Genomic DNA, 17,773 nt, shown 5'->3' with positions numbered 1-17,773 from the left:
CCCACCACATCTAAATCTGCCAAAACTGTTGCTGATAAGATATTTAATGATTACGCATTGAAGTTTGGGTTCCCCCTGAGAATTCATCATGACCAGGGAGGGGAATTTGAAAACCAGTTGTTTGCGCGAAGAAAAACTGTGGGGTGATGGGGTCGAGAACAACACCTTACCATCCCCAAGGCAACGGGCAGGTGGAGGGCTAAAACAGAACAATACTGCAAATGCTGAGAACACTTACTGAGAGGCAAAGCAATAGTCAGATTCGCGCGGCGCCCAAACTCATCTATGCATACAACAGCACTCGATGTGAAGTCACCGGTTTTTCACCCTTCTATCTCCTCTTTGGAAGATCACCTAGGTTACCTGTGGACTTGCTGTTTGGTTTGACCCCGGAGACTGGAACTACTGATCATAAGGAGTATATGAGAAAGTGGAAAGAACAGATGCAAGAGGCATATGAGATCACAACAGCGAATGCAAGAAAATGTGCGGAGAGGAGCAAGAGAAATCATGACTGCAAGGTGCGGAGTTCAGTATTGCACGAGGGTGACCGTGTTCTTGTCAGGAATATGACACCCAGAGGTGGAACGGGGAAGCTCAGAAACCACTGGGAAGAGTCCATCCACAAAGTTATCCGTCAGGTGGGAAAAGACATGCCCATATATGAAGTAATACCAGAGCAAGGCAAGGCAAGAGGACGTAGGATCCTGCATCGTAACCTCCTGTTGCCATGTGACCACCTGCCTCTAGAAATTCAAATGAAGCCATCTCAAGCAAAGAGACAAATCACAGCTTGGACTCACAAGGGCAGGGGGCAACCGAACCCAGAAACAGATGAGGATGATAGTGATGATGGCTATGGATACTATCCGCTCAGAGCTCAGCCTCTCCCCGAGATAAAGCCGCATGTGAACACCGATAGAGAGGATGCTGACAGGGAAGTCACCCAACTCTCACAGGATGCTGAGCCTCAGCAACAGAACATTCCCCAGCTGGAGCAGGACAGTGGAGAGACATTGACAGAGGGGGACACAGCAGAACAACAGCAGACGATCGTTCAGGAGGAAACTCTTCTGGAGAGGACACCAGTAGCAGAGTCCCGGTGTCCTGTTCGAGAACAACAGTGAAAGTGGACGATGCCAGCGACCCATAAGAGAGAGACGACCTCCAAGAGTCTTCACATATAACGAGCTGGGCAATCCTGGTTGTTACAATACTGGATTCTCGAACAACACCATGCACACTGGTGCCCACCAGCACCCTATGGAGCCATGGATGACTCGTACAGCGTGTTGACTACCAGCCTGTGGTTGTACCAGGGTACTGACTGAGGAACTCATTTGCATGAACGCACATATTTCATACATTCACAAATGGACTGTTGGACTGAGTGCTCACACACATATACACACATGAATGGACTGTTGGACATGTTGAGTGTGGATATACTCCCTTACATTCATGATACAGTCATTGATGGACAGAGTCCTAACATACATGCTACACAACATCTTGGACTTTTAAAGAAACTGTGTGTTTGTATACAGATTGTGGCGAAGAGGCTGTGATGACATCGTTTACACTGTTTGACTGCTTTGGATGTTACCTACCGTTAGTCGGGATGTCGGGGACGACATCTGTGTTGAGGGGAGTGTAACAGTGATATTTTGAACACATTGAATGGAAATACATCCAGAGGTTAAAAGATACTTCAAAATGTGCATAAAAGTATAAGCTAAAAGCTGCTAAGTTAAGATACTGTAATTAATTGCACTGCTTGGTTGAAAAGATGGTCAGTCATAAGCTAAAACTGCTAAGTTAAAATGCTGTAATTCATTGCACTGCTTGGGTAAAAAGATGGTCATTCATTTCTTTGAGTTGAAATGCACTATGATCTGTAGATCAGTAATCCATTGCTTCGGACCTTGTCAGGTAAAAGAGGCTTAAAAGATAAATAGGATAAAAAGGTGATTTGTGTTTAAAATGCTGTCTAAGATACCTATGAGATTATGAAAAAAAGGCATTTGAAAGGACATTTTGCAGTATTTCTCTTTGTTTCCTTAAGTTTTTATTTGTTTCCGGTTTTAAGCACTAGCTGAGTTGTTAATCTGTGTTCGATTACTAATGCCTTGTCCGAACTGGGGGAATGTGTGGCTTCCGTTCGCCCATTACAACATTGGACTTGAGTGAAGCAACATTGTGTCCGGTAGTTCATTCTATTTTCCCCTTTACAGGGCACAACATTTGGAGGCACCGCTGGGATTGTGTGCAGCTTGGACCAGCATCTACAAGAGATGTCCCCAGTCGCGACATCTTGCTGTTAAACAACCCGGATACGGAGCAGGAGGTGGATCAGCGGCAGTGGGATTCCGATCGTCTTAGGGGCAGCTTGTATGTGATCTGAGGTATTTCTACATACCAGGAGAGCTACTATTACTACCCAAAGAGTGAAAGATACCACGTCACTGCTAGCAACCACGCTCTGCTGGAAAGATGGAGTCGACAGAGTTAGAGAAGTTACAGCTTGAAGTAATAAGAGAGTTGTGTCTGCTGCCCCGAGAAAGTTTAGTGGAGATATGTGACTATCTAATCATTGTGCCGGAGCAGAGTTTGAGCATGTTTCTGACAGACAAGGGGCGAACTGCTCTCATCACACTAATTTCGAGCCACATCCAGAGAACAGAGCTAGAAAAGCTTGAGGATAAAGGCATGGCTGAACTACTCCATCTTCAAGACAAACTTTCTGAGCTCCAGGTAGCTTGTAAAGCGGGCACACTAAAACAAGTAGACGAGCAACAGAAAAAACAGAACGAGGAGGAGGACAGACTATTGAAGGAAATTGAGGCCTTGCAGCTCGGGTTGGCAAGCACACAGAAACGGAATGTGAATGAAAAGCAGGAGAAAAGAGAAATGAAAAGCATGGCCCCCACTAGTCAGCCACCACCGGGATCAGTTAACAGTCCTGCCCCTCACCCATGGCACAAAGACTTTAAGACCCGGAGGCCAAATTGGTGAGCCCGGTCAGAAAGACAAGCTGACTTTTTCAAGCCTAGCGACGCACAAATTGAACATGGCTTAAGCAAGGGGTTCCCTGAACTTGAGATTGTAGATGCAGTGATCAGAGCGATATCCCCTGGCATGCAACCCGAAGTTATTTAGAGGGCAAAGCCAGCTTACCCCCTACCCATTGAGGCGTATACTACGTTGTCATTATCAAGAAAAAGTGCGCGACTGAACTTTATAAGCAGCTGACCTCAGAGGTGCAGGGCATCAAAGAAACCCCACAGAGTTTCCTTACTCCGCACCTTTGACCTGAGACAAAAGATCTTGTTCGCGCTCGCGGGGAAGATGAGCCAGGTCTCCAATATGACCCTGGATTAGTGCAAAAATGTTTCTTCACACTGTGTTAACTGGCCTCCAGAATGACAACATCAGGCGGGATCTTCAGCCTTATTTGGAACAAGTGGACATCTCTGATGAACTGTTGCTTGAGAGAATGAATACAGCATGTGCCTATGAGACCGAGAGACAGAACAAGAAAAGAAAATGTCAGGACAACAGAAGCCTGTTACCGCCACTCTCAGTCCAGTCGAAGATGCTCCTGCTGAAAGGAATGAAAAACCTCCAACCCAACAACATTCTAAAAGTTTCCCCAGTTGTTCTTTCCCAGCTTGAGGAAATTAAATTTGAGATGGCTCTGTTGAAAGATCTCAAAGCTGAAGTGTCTCAAATTAGGGAGTCCATGCAACAGCCCCAGCACACCCCTAGACAGCCACTGCCAGCAGGGGGGGCCGATGGTGCATCAGGACTGCAATTCTCGGGTCAGCGGGTGCAAGATCTGCCACAGGGGTACTGGTTCACTCCGGACCACAGACACCAAGGAGGAACTGCCCAGTATCAGCAAAGGTTTGCCCCCAGCGCGAGCTTGCCCCCAGCAAATCGTGGACGAAGGAGAAGATGTTTTGGCTGTCAACAGAGTGGAGCTGGAGATTATTGCACACACTGTTACAGGTGTGGCAGCAGCGAAGCACTTCCTGGCGGGCTGTCGAAGCAAGGGAACAGAGACAGCTTGGAGGTGAGCCTTTTAATGGGGGAAGGTCACTCGCACGGGACGGGGAGTGACTGATAATGACGGAAGGTCCCAGGAATGTGCACATTGTGGACAAAAGGGTGAGGGAGCAATCCTAAAGCAATGTGCATCTTGTAAGAAAGTGCTTTACTGTTCTAGGCCATGTCAAGTTGATAATTGGGATGAACACAAAAGAGTATGTGGACCTCCCTCATGTCTGACAACGAACACTACCCCAACAAGAAAAACAAAAGCTAAGAGAGCACCATTGGTAGGGGAGAAGCACATTGTTGATTGTTTCATCCAAGATCAAAGGGTTCAGGCGTTGTGGGACTCAGGCTCCCAAGTGACCATAATTGATGAGATATGGAAAGAAGCACACCTGCCAGACCTAAGATTAAGAGACATTTTAGAAATTTTAGATATTACCCCAGATTTTGACATAAAAGCCGCAAATGGGGAGAGTATGCCATACACGGGTTGGGTTGAGGCAACTTTCAGATTGGTTTCAGGGGCTGCATCCGATACAGAAATTATTGTCCCCATACTAGTAATGAAGGGTGGTCTGCTTACTCAACCAATTATTGGGTCTAATGTAATTAAGATTATTATAGACAGCGAACTGAGACAGTCCAACATTACTGATCAAGAACAGCTGAGTAGAACAGTAAGGGCAGTTTCCCCCAGGCCAAGCAAAGGCTTTTGTAAAACAAGTAACTGCTGTTGTAGGACAAGTCACTAACCAGCAAGTGGATGAGTATGTCGTCAAGACAAAAAAGAGAGGATTAACATACCTAAACGCACGTCAGTCAGAGTTGAGTGCTATGTACAAATGGACTCCCCACAGAAGATAAAACATTTTTCTTTGAGCCTGATGTGAACCCCCGCTGGGTAGGGACTCGAACTATGTGACATGCTCGTGAAAGTGAGTAAGGGCAGAAAAAAACCCTCTATTATTGTAAGTGTACAGAATCCTACACGGATCATGAGATAGTGTTAGCAGGGGGGACTGTAATCGGGACTGTCCAGCAGGTCCAGGCAATTTACCCTACCGCTACCACGGGGTTCTGCCCTACACCTCCTGCTACAACAAATCACATCAGGGCTGAAAAGGATCAAACTACTGGTGAGTTTTGGGATCCACAAGTGGACCTGACTCATCTCAGTGAGCCAGAACGGGAGATAGTTCACAAGATGTTAAGAGAGGAGTGTGCCTCATTTTCAAGAACAGATGATGATATTGGCTGCATAGAAAAACTACAACTTAGCATCTCCCTGAAAGACACAAAGCCTGTAGCGAAATCATATCTCTCAGTGCCTAGGCCTCTTTATCAGGAAATGAAGGACTACTTGAATGACCTCATCGCCCAGGGTTGGGTGGAGAAGTCTAACTCGTCATATGCATCACCAGTCGTGTGTGTCCGAAAAAAAGATGGGAGTCTGCGACTGTGTATTGACTTCCGTGAAGTGAACAAAAAGACTATTCCCGACCGCCAGCCTATCCCCAGAGTGCAAGAGATAATGGATGGCCTAGGAGGAAACTCGTGGTTCTCTCTGTTGGATCAAGGAAAGGCGTACCATCAGGGATTCATGGCAAAGGAGAGCAGACCCATAACAGCTTTTGTGACACCATGGGGTCTCTATGAGTGGATAAGAATTCCTTTCGGCCTGATGAACGCTCCAGCTGCCTTTCAGCGCTGCATGGAAGAATGCTTGGGGGAGCTAAGGGATGAAATCTGTATTCCATACTTAGATGACACCCTGGTCTTCAGTAGAACATTTGATGATCATGTGGAGCATGTGAGGATAGTGCTACAGCGCCTATCACGCAACGCCACGTAAGTAAAGTTAAAACCAAGTAAGTGTGGAGTGTTCAAGCGCGAGGTCCGCTACTTAGGGCGCATCGTGTCGGCTGAGGGCAGTAAAATGGATCCGGCTGATACTGCAGCTGTGAGGGCTTTAAAGGAGAAAAGGCCACAGACTGTAGGAGAACTGAGGACAGTCATGGGACTACTGAGCTACTACCGACAGTACATCAGGGACTTCTCCCGTATCGCCGGCCCTCTTTATGCCCTCATGGAGTTGGACCCTGGAGCAGTTAAACAGAAGGATCGTAGCTCAAGGGCAAGGAAAGTGAAAGGGAAGTACAAGGGGACCCCTTCACATAAGTCGATCACATGGACTGACAAACATCAACACATACTGGAGCGATTGGTTGACTGTCTGGTTGAGCCTCCTATACTTGGATTCCCAGACTTCAATAAATCATTCATTTTACACACAGACGCTTCACAGCAAGGTCTAGGTGCAGTGCTGTATCAAGAGCAGGAGGGTAAGCTTCGTGTAATAGCTTATGCATCTCGTACCCTGACCAAGACAGAAAAAAACTACCATCTTCATTCAGGAAAACTTGAATTTCTGGCCTTGAAGTGGTCTGTTACCGAGCGATTCAGAGATTACCTTATCAGCTCATCTTGCACTGTATATACGGACAACAACCCACTTACCTATGTGTTATCAACAGCCAAGCTTAATGCAACAGGACATAGGTGGGTTGCTGAGTTGGCCGACTTCGATCTTACAATCAAATATCGCCCAGGCAGAGAGAATTGTGATGCTGATGGCCTCTCGAGAATACCCTGTGACATAGAAACAATGATGGAAGAATGCTCAGAGGAAATGTCCTCCCCTTCTGTGCAAACTACAGTACAAGCTGTGGAGATGAATGTCTCACACACGGTGTGGTCCATGCTGGATACTGGGTGTGCAGAAACGGATGAGAGCGTGCCTATACCCCTTTCGAGGGCAGCCATTCGTCGAGCCCAGAGAGATGATAAAGATATTGGCCCTGTTATGGCCTGTAAACAGTCAAACGAGAGGCCTGTGGGACAGCAGTTTAGATCCTTTGGTCCACGGAGTAGGTGTCTCCTCCGCGACTGGGAGAAGCTCTGCTTTGACGGGGATGGAATACTTCACCGGAAGACTATAACCAGGACACAACTTGTTCTTCCCGAAATATACAAATCAACAGTTTTGAAACAGCTACACAACGAAATGGGACATCAAGGTGTGGACCGCACAACATCCCTTGTTCGGGATCGCTTTTTCTGGCCACACATGCAAAGAGAGATAATCCACTATGTCACCCAAAGCTGTACCTGTCTTAAACAGAAAAAGCCATGTCGAGAAACAACAGCTCCACTCACACCAGTTGTCACCACGCAGCCATTTGAGCTGGTATCCATAGACTTCTTGCATCTAGATAAGTGTAAAGGTGGATATGAGTACATATTGGTGATTGTAGATCATTACACACGTTTTGCACAAGCCTATCCCACCACATCTAAATCTGCCAAAACTGTTGCTGATAAGATATTTAATGATTACGCATTGAAGTTTGGGTTCCCCCTGAGAATTCATCATGACCAGGGAGGGGAATTTGAAAACCAGTTGTTTGCGCAGCTGAAGAAAAACTGTGGGGTGATGGGGTCGAGAACAACACCTTACCATCCCCAAGGCAACGGGCAGGTGGAGCGGCTAAACAGAACAATACTGCAAATGCTGAGAACACTTACTGAGAGGCAGAAGTCAGATTGGCGAGAGTCGCTGCCCAAACTCATCTATGCATACAACAGCACTCGATGTGAAGTCACCGGTTTTTCACCCTTCTATCTCCTCTTTGGAAGATCACCTAGGTTACCTGTGGACTTGCTGTTTGGTTTGACCCCGGAGACTGGAACTACTGATCATAAGGAGTATATGAGAAAGTGGAAAGAACAGATGCAAGAGGCATATGAGATCACAACAGCGAATGCAAGAAAATGTGCTGAGAGGAGCAAGAGAAATCATGACTGCAAGGTGCGGAGTTCAGTATTGCACGAGGGTGACCGTGTTCTTGTCAGGAATATGACACCCAGAGGTGGAACGGGGAAGCTCAGAAACCACTGGGAAGAGTCCATCCACAAAGTTATCCGTCAGGTGGGAAAAGACATGCCCATATATGAAGTAATACCAGAGCAAGGCAAGGCAAGAGGACGTAGGATCCTGCATCGTAACCTCCTGTTGCCATGTGACCACCTGCCTCTAGAAATTCAAATGAAGCCATCTCAAGCAAAGAGACAAATCACAGCTTGGACTCACAAGGGCAGGGGGCAACCGAACCCAGAAACAGATGAGGATGATAGTGATGATGGCTATGGATACTATCCGCTCAGAGCTCAGCCTCCCCCCCAGATAAAGCCGCATGTGAACACCGATAGAGAGGATGCTGACAGGGAAGTCACCCAACTCTCACAGGATGCTGAGCCTCAGCAACAGAACATTCCCCAGCTGGAGCAGGACAGTGGAGAGACATTGACAGAGGGGGACACAGCAGAACAACAGCAGACGATCGTTCAGGAGGAAACTCTTCTGGAGAGGACACCAGTAGCAGAGTCCCCTGTTCCGAGTGAGAACAACAGTGAAAGTGGACGATGCCAGCGACCCATAAGAGAGAGACGACCTCCAAGAGTCTTCACATATAACGAGCTGGGCAATCCTGGTTGTTACAATACTGGATTCTCGAATAACACCATGCACACTGGTGCCCACCAGCACCCTATGGAGCCATGGATGACTCCGGTACAGCGTGTTGACTACCAGCCTGTGGTTGTACCAGGGTACTGACTGAGGAACTCATTTGCATGAACGCACATATTTCATACATTCACAAATGGACTGTTGGACTGAGTGCTCACACACATATACACACATGAATGGACTGTTGGACATGTTGAGTGTGGATATACTCCCTTACATTCATGATACAGTCATTGATGGACAGAGTCCTAACATACATGCTACACAACATCTTGGACTTTTAAAGAAACTGTGTGTTTGTATACAGATTGTGGCGAAGAGGCTGTGATGACATCGTTTACACTGTTTGACTGCTTTGGATGTTACCTACCTGTTAGTCGGGATGTCGGGGACGACATCTGTGTTGAGGGGGAGTGTGTAACAGTGATATTTTGAACACATTGAATGGAAATACATCCAGAGGTTAAAAGATACTTAAAAATGTGCATAAAAGTATAAGCTAAAAGCTGCTAAGTTAAGATACTGTAATTAATTGCACTGCTTGGTTGAAAAGATGGTCAGTCATAAGCTAAAACTGCTAAGTTAAAATGCTGTAATTCATTGCACTGCTTGGGTAAAAAGATGGTCATTCATTTCTTTGAGTTGAAATGCACTATGATCTGTAGATCAGTAATCCATTGCTCTGACCTTGTCAGGTAAAAGAGGCTTAAAAGATAAATAGGATAAAAAGGTGATTTGTGTTTAAAATGCTGTCTAAGATACCTATGAGATTATGGGAAAAAATGCATTTGAAAGGACATTTTGCAGTATTTCTTTGTTTCCTTAAGTTTTTATTTGTTTCCGGTTTTAAGCACTAGCTGAGTTGTTAATCTGTGTTCGATTACTAATGCCTTGTCCGAACTGTAGGGGAATGTGTGGCTTCCGCTCGTCCATTACAACATTGGACTTGAGTGAAGCAACATTGTGTCCGTGTAGTTCATTCTATTTTCCCCTTTTACAGGGGCACAACAATATTACCTCCCCAAATCAAGACAAAAAATAACTAGGCTATATTAGGTTTATATAGGCTACGACATTAGTCGCTAGCACTCCTGTTTATGTCCAAATCAACAGAAACATTTACTGCTGCTCTTTGGCAATGGGACTCTTGTGATCAGCTACTGTAACAGGGGTTTGCCATTAAGTTAAAAACTGACACGGTAGACTGGACTACAAGAGAATACAGCATCTGTAGCGAATAGATAACTTCCAAAGTTTGACACAAATAGGCTACATAATACCGGAATCGACGATGAAGCTTTTAAACTTACAATACACAGCGGTATATTACACACAAAAAGCAGTAAAAGGCATGCAAGTCATTCTTTCGCATCGCAATCGGTATGCCACCGATACTGATTTATCTTGCTTTAATTGTGCTATGTATTTATTTTTATATATATATTTTTAAGTGCAGCCATTATAAGCAGTGTGATTTCAAACAGCAGAATATTGCACAAACCTGATCAGGTGTCCCGTACGTGTTTCCGCGGTGTCCGAACATTTGCAGCCTCAAACTTTGTGATGCGCTCTTCTCTTCTCAGCCGCTCCTGACTGCTGCTGCTGCTGCTGCTGAGCGTCGATTTGCGAGGAGACACGACTGGAAGCAGGCAGAGGCTCTTAAAGCTCCCCACCCACTCCAGCCTCCCCCAGGGCGCACAGCCAATCACAGATGAATTATACACAAAGTAGGCTATATGTTTTGATGAGAAACTACAGAAATACCTGTGGTAAATGTTTCAGGATATTAAACAAATATGTGTTACTGCACAATTAACTTCCCATAGGAATAGTACTGCCTGGGAACATAGATAAACTCAATATTGTGCTTCACATAGCCTACACACAATTAGTAGGTTCTCCTCGGGGTACCATGAACTGACAATGAATTGCCCTATTCTCCTCAACTCATTCTCATCCTCACTCCCTTCCTCCATCCATTCCTTAAACTGCCTAATCCACCCGGCATGCTCTGTACTCTTCCAGTTCATGTGGTGTGCATGTAGGGTAACCAGCGGCATCTGTGCAGTCTGTTGCCACGTCCTGCTGCCATCTCTCCATCCCACTGCCAGCTGCTACCGGTGCCAGTCGCCTCACCCGTGTCCCCAGTAGAGCGTGTGGGACAGGAGCAAGACAGTAGTGGCAGACGGCTCGTACGTGTGGAGAGGCTTTAATTAGATTCATTGCTGTCATTCTTTTGGTCCTCACAGACTCACCTCCACAGTAGTTATGTAATTAATAAAGGAATATTGCAAAACAGCTTCCTGAAAAAAAAATTGCCAAGAAATATAAGAGCTTATTCGAAGCTCCATTTGGAAATATTACCTAACTATCCCCAAACCACTGCACCTACTGTATGACTCTAATGTGATTTCCACTTCTGTGGTTCATCAGCAACTGTATGGCAGAAGAGCAGAATCTGAAAATGTGTAAAGTGTTCAGTTGAAAACAATGGAAGTAAATCAACCCAAGCTGAGGTTTGATGATTTTTTGTATCCTCCAATATAGATTTCCACTGCTGATCTCACCACTTTCTGAGCGGAGGCTAACAAAGTGCAGGAAGGAAATGTTACTGAACAATGTCAGATATCCCCTGCTGGTTCATTGCACAATAGCAAGAGTGTGGGCAGACAAAGCTGAGTGTTCAAACCTTTGACAACCCAGCTGGACGTACATCTATTATCACTGTGCTAATTCTAATTAAAGCAATTTTTTTCTTGGAACAAAATGGCAGCTTTACATAAGGGGCTGAAAATGTCCACATTTTAAAGTGTGCGTGTGTGTGTGTGTGTGTGTGTGTGTGTGTGTGTGTGTGTGTGTTTGTCCCCTGTGGCTGTGTGGGTGTGTGCAAGTACATTATGGATGTGAAGTGTGTCACTTTCCTAGGAGTGTTTGTCAATGTGTGTGTTTGTCCGTGTGTCCGTGTGTGTGTGTGTGTGTGTGTGTGTGTGTGTGTGTGTGTGTGTGTGTGTGCGTGTGTTTGTGTGTGTGTGTGTGTGTGTGTGTGGGAGGATGGGAATGGAGCTAGAGAGCCAATATCTGGCATGTTGGCTAAAATCTCCTACTCTGCTAACCTGAAAGGGGTATGTGTATAATATATCTCTGTGATTGTGTGTGTGTGTGTGTGTGTGTGTGTGTGTGTGTGTGTGTGTGTGTGTGTGTGTGTGTGTGTGTGTGTGTGTGTGGAGAGGCAGGTGGCCATGGCCAATCAATAAGGCTGATAATGAGATCTGAGGGGTGTCATTATGGGGGCCCCTCGAGCGTAAAACGCCTCCTCTTCCGCAAAGTGCATCGTTGTCTTCTCTCCTCCGAGCGAACACGCACCTCATTAACCTTTTGAGTCAACGCCATTTACTTTTTCCCGACGGTAGTTGTAAGCAAATAAACCTTTTTTTTCTCTCTTTGTAACTTTAGCAGTTTGGAGGTTTTTAATTAAGTTGAAGGTTTATTTTTTTCAACTTATAAAATGTTGAAGAATCAACCAAAGTCTGTAAATAGATTTCAGCAGCATCATTTACTTATTCATGAGTTTGGAGTGTAAAATCCTCTCTAATACACTATCTGTTAACCTTACCAAATAAAGTGTTTATGTCATGCTGACAGACAAACCCTGGAGCACTGTGTGACATTTTGTGATTGACAGCAGAGGAAATTACTTTCGGAAAATATCCACAATAATTCAAAAACTGTGCAGCTGTGATGACAAAGTACGTTTGAGGGTTAGGGTTTTCAATGCAAAGTGTAATAATTTTCTCCCCCTCCCTGAAGTCAGCTTTCCCTCGTGGCAGTAATCTCTCCCATGTTAAACACCAGTACATGGATTATCACAATACTGTAATATGCATAAAAACCAGTGGCCATTTTCAAAGTGAAAGTGGTAAAGTCTGAAAGTCATTAAAACCTCTGGGCACCAGAGCTGCTTTGCAACCAGTGACCTTCAGAGCCATGTCACTTCCCTGGTGGTGGTGGTAGTGTGTGTGTGTGTGTGTGTGTGTGTGTGTGTGTGTGTGTGTGTGTGTGTGTGTGTGTGTGTGTGTGTGTGTGTGTGTGTGTGTGTGTGTGTGTGTGTGTGTGTGTGTGTGTGTGTGTGTGCGTGTGTGTGCGTGTGTTACTGTAGGGGTTTGGCTGATTGAGTAGTACAGAGGAACCTTGCTAAATTGAGTGTAGAGAGACTGTCCTGAAACCAGAATGACACCAGTTTGGTCACCCTGCTGTGGGTGCACTCAGTCTCTGTGGTATTGAAGTACCATTGAGCAAGATATTTAGCAGCTTTGTACTCATCCATCGTGAGCTGTTGAAAGAGAACGTCAACTACGTGCACAAATATAAATGAAATTCAGCAAAAATGCTTCACTGGCTAAAACACAGTGCTGGATAAGCACATTTTCCCAGCATGCATGGACACATATTCTAAACGAGCAAAGGATTAGACATCTATTTACATGTACAGAATTTCAAACACTTTTACGCAACAATTTACAGTATGATTTTATTTCCCATGCTCATTTGGTTTGCTTATATTTGTAAAATATGTAATGTTTAAACCAACAAGGATCAGCAGTTGGAAAAATAACTGCTTGAATGTGTGTGTGTATACGTGTGTCTTTGTGTGTCCTCCGCTGTCAGGGATGCTGAGAGCAGAGGCTCTGTCTCCCCAGTGGTTTCCTACAGGCTGCAGGGAGGTGATCGGTGAAAAGGGTTTAATCGTTTCCACTCAGTCCTGGCTATGGACCAACATTCTTCATAAAGGTTCACAGCTTCACCCTGGGTTGTCCCAGTGCCATCACTGTGCAAGCTCACACACCCTCCCAGTCCCTGACACACACACACACACACACCTTAACCTATCAGCCCCCAAACACCTCCACTTCATGGTCCATTTGAAATTCTATTTTTGTTTTATTACTCTAAAGCATCTGGCCACGTAGATCCAAGGTCTTAGTATGCTGTGTGTGTGTGTGTGTGTGTGTGTGTGTGTGTGTGTGTGTGTGTGTGTGTGTGTGTGTGTGTGTGTGTGTGTGTGTTATTCCACTACAATAACTAAGCGACACAGGTGTAAACACGACAGTTTCCTTGTACGGTTATTAAAGGAGGTGTGGCAGAAATAAACACCATTATGTAATGTAGTAAAACAAAGTGTTTGTTTGATTTTGTGCGCCACATTAAGTCCACTTATGTCCATTTTCTCTATCGTTATTAAAAGAGTACTCCACCAATTTAGCAATGCAGTCCTATAACACTGTCGCAATCGCAATGAACTGTTTTTTATTCAACACATTATTCCTCCTTGTCAAAATCTGGTGCCTACATCACCCACAATGCAACTTCACTGCCAAGAGTTTGCGCTTGGATTCAGGTGTGTCATGCTAGTAGCTGCTAATGTAGCCTCCAGCCGCTAGCCTTAAGCTGAGATGAGGATCAAGCTGCAAATGTCTGGTAAGATTTATTTCATTTTCAAACTTGTCGTCTTGAGACCCAACTGATGATGACTCAAGTGACATCACTCAAGGCAATTTATCAGATTTCACGCTGCTTCCTCTGGAGCCACAACAGGCTTTATACAACTTGTTTCACATGTGCAGATGTACTCTCTAAGACCTGTAAACAGACTGCAGTGTATAAGCCTCAATACCTTGAGGCTGTCCACCACTCCCATGATGGGAAAATTAGCTTTCAATGGACATTAGCTCAACCCCTAACCTTGGTAAGAGCATTCTGAGGATTTATTTTCTGTCCCCAGCTGGAGCGTGGTGTGGTTAAATGCATGGTCTTAGTTATTCATAAGAGCTTTAATTATGCATAGATGTTCAACAGTAGTAAACAGTCCTTGAGTAGAGGGAGAAAACAAGTGATTCTGAGCCGGGGACATTTATTCCTCCAAAACTTACAGCGAAATGATTGATGGCCGTCTGATATCAGCTTTGGAAATGAAGTGTAAAGCTGTAAAGGTCTGATCATGATGAAGAAGTAGACAGTGATTGGAGGAGTTTGTCAGACCAGGCTGCCAAAATCACTTTGTACTGCTACTCGGGGTGTAATTTCCCTACTCTGAGAACAAGAGAGAGAGCAAGTGCGAGAGAGGGAGGGACGGAGAGAGAGGAAGAGATTGGGAGCAGGGGGGGCTGAATTAAATTAAAATGAGAGGACACTTGGTTCAGATAACAGAGTCTGATGGCGCCAGTTGACTGATGATGCACCGTTTCAAATTTTCTCCACACGATTAGCATCACCAGTGGATTAATTCTGGCTACATTTAAAGTGATTAATCATTCCTATAAATTAATGAAACAAATAGTAAATATATTAATAACGAATGAGGGATAAGCCTTGCCAGAAAGGCAACCATCCATGGCGCTGCAATGCATCACTTTCAGATTTGTCAATTGCATTTTGCTGGTCCATGATATTACACCACACACGCACGCACACACAAACACACACACACACACACACACACACACACACACACACACACACACACGACTCTTCTCAACACTTACTGTATATTGTCATGGGGACATACTCAATACTCCAGTCGATGTGACCTGTTTAACCCTTCGCTTCCCCTTCACTTCAAAGCCAATAAGTCATTACCATCCCTCTACCTGTGATTAAATAGACAAGGCCAAGGATCAATCTCTTCTGATCCATGTGACACCTTGAGATATTGAAGTGTAAATGCCACACAGAGTAACTCCTATACCAATGAAGATATCAGGGTTTGATCAGCTGAGTGACCCATGAAGCCTTGGTCGATGGATGCCCACTGACACTGGAGTGGAGTGCAGTATTCCCCAGCCACACAGAGAGCAACTACCCAAGAAATTACATGTGCAGGTCAGCATCACATCACACCGAGCTTGTGATGACAGCTAACTAATGAAAATGAAAATTTTGCATACATTTATGACCATTTTCAAAAATGAAGAAATGGTGGAATGGAGAACATGCATAATGACATAATTTCTTGTCCTACAGCGAATATGGAATTACCAAATTCCTTCATTCATGGCTCTTTAATATCATTATAAATTAATAATCTTATTTTGCAAATAATTTTAAACTTACTTCAATTTTATTTTGCACCATGTCACAGTATTGGCGTTTGAAAGAACCTCCCAAAAGACTGTTCAAGTGTTTACCTCTGTGTCTGTTGTCTGACTCATCTGTACCTGTAACTCTACTATTCACACAGAATGAGGAAAGCCCATACTGAGTAGTGAAAAGGTCTGGTCGGTTTTAGAAACATTCCGGTTGCACCTGAAGTTTAGTTAATTAATTATTATTAATTAAAGAGCGTGGTTGGTGCATGGTTACCTGAGGAAAGCTGTGAATGAAAGGCAGTGATTCAGAGATTCATGGGTCATGGGTAAAAATCTTAAATTGCCTTTGGGAGCACACCTGAACTGTATGAAGTGAAGCAAGTGCACAAGCACCTTTCCACTGAGACTAAGGGACATACAAGGACCAGACATTGTGCTGGGGCCTAAAGAGGACTCATTAAAAATTCAAAATTACCTCTGCTCCCTTCATCAGTCACTAGAAATGAAAGGTAGAGGAGGGGGTGTGGGGCAGTTTTGATATTTTTGCCTGGGATTTAATTTCCTCCCTTTACATTTATCAAAAACCCTCTCCCCCAGTTCCCTAATCCTTCCCCTTGTACCTTCCTCTCCACCTTTCTTACTGTCTTTTGTCTGCTATCCATCATGAGATCTGACTTTAATATGCTTTACTGGGGAATATAAGACATTCATCAGTGTGGTGAGGCCCAGGACATTGCCATGCTACACTTTTTACAGGCCAGTAAGCCTCAACAGTAGCATGGGCCAGCTGTCGAGCTGCTAATGCCTCTATTTATTCCGCCAGGCAGGCCTGATACAATCCGTCACTCCAGGCCCGACTACCCTGCCTCTGTGTCACACCTGTTATGCTGCTCCATAGTAAACATTTCTCTATGGATGGGTAGATGGATGCATAGGCAGCATTACAAGACAGATAAGGAAAATTAGGAAAAAGAAAGAAATTAGGAACAGCACAAATGCAACAAATGAAACTAGTATAGTCCCTAACTTTCAGGAGTTCACTAACATGTTAAAACTTTAGCCACACTAGCAGCCTGGCTCTAGGGATGGCAATGTCAGTTGGCCCAGCACTTTGGTCCAGAATGAAATACCTCAACAACTACTGAATGGAATGCCATGACATTTGGTAAAGATATTTATGGTCCCCACAGGATGAATCCTAATGACTTGATCCACTGACTTTTCATCAACAGTAGTGGCACCATGAGGTTAACATTTGTAGTTTTAAGTGAAATGTCTCGACAACAATTTGGTTCACACATTCATGTCCCCCTCAGGATTTTCATCTAGCACCACCATCTATCCAATACTTTGGTTTATGACAAAACACACGCAAAAATAATGACATTTTCATCAGCCTCAGCTTGTTTACTGCTAATTAGCTAATATTAGCATGCTAACCCACCAAACTAAGATTGGTGAATAATGTAAGCATTAAACTTGCAAACATTGGCATGTTAGCATTGTTAGTGTGAGAATGTTAGCATGGCTGTAAATTCTTGTTGAACATCGCATATCTTTTCCAACCCAAAATTCAACATAGAAAGCTACAGCTAGAGTTAAAAAACTATATTGAGAGTAAAGTATATATATATATATATATATATAATAAGTAAAAACAGGTGTCTCCATATAGGTGTGACACTAAGGGACATGACCCTATTCTCGTAGTAGTATAAATATTCACAAGCAATCAGCAGACCCCACTGAAGAGTCCTTGCCACTGGCAGCAAGTAGGGTGTGGAGAATCACAAGGAAATAGGAGTCTGGGGGGGAAATTAAATCATATTATCAAATACCATTCATGCATTGCTCTTAAATGATGGCAATTATTCTTTGAAGCACGATTAGCCTGTGAAGGATTCTCTTGAGAACAGTGTGGTGGATTAACTATGTCAGCCTGACACTTGTGTAATTTGACAGGGGATTGCGATGAAACACTGCGAGCTGAGGAACACATAAGTTACATAATATTAATGTGACTTATGTTGCGAGGGTCCTGCAT

The 17,773-nt window shown here is 44.3% G+C and overlaps 1 protein-coding gene across 2 annotated transcripts in view; it reads right to left on the bottom strand.

Moving 5' to 3' along the window:
• LOC120565275 (cortexin-1-like) overlaps positions 1–10,265 on the bottom strand; it is a 30,223-nt gene extending 19,958 nt beyond the window's left edge. For both annotated transcript variants that reach the window (XM_039810912.1, XM_039810911.1), the window contains exon 1: positions 10,149–10,265. The gene's annotated coding sequence lies outside the window, so the exon portion shown is untranslated. The remainder of the gene's footprint in view (positions 1–10,148) is intronic.
• Between the last annotated feature and the right edge of the window lie 7,508 nt (positions 10,266–17,773).

This window comes from Perca fluviatilis, chromosome 9 (genome assembly GCF_010015445.1).
Source record: "Perca fluviatilis chromosome 9, GENO_Pfluv_1.0, whole genome shotgun sequence".
Classification (NCBI taxonomy): domain Eukaryota; kingdom Metazoa; phylum Chordata; class Actinopteri; order Perciformes; family Percidae; genus Perca; species Perca fluviatilis.
This window is presented reverse-complemented; position numbering and strand designations above follow the sequence as displayed.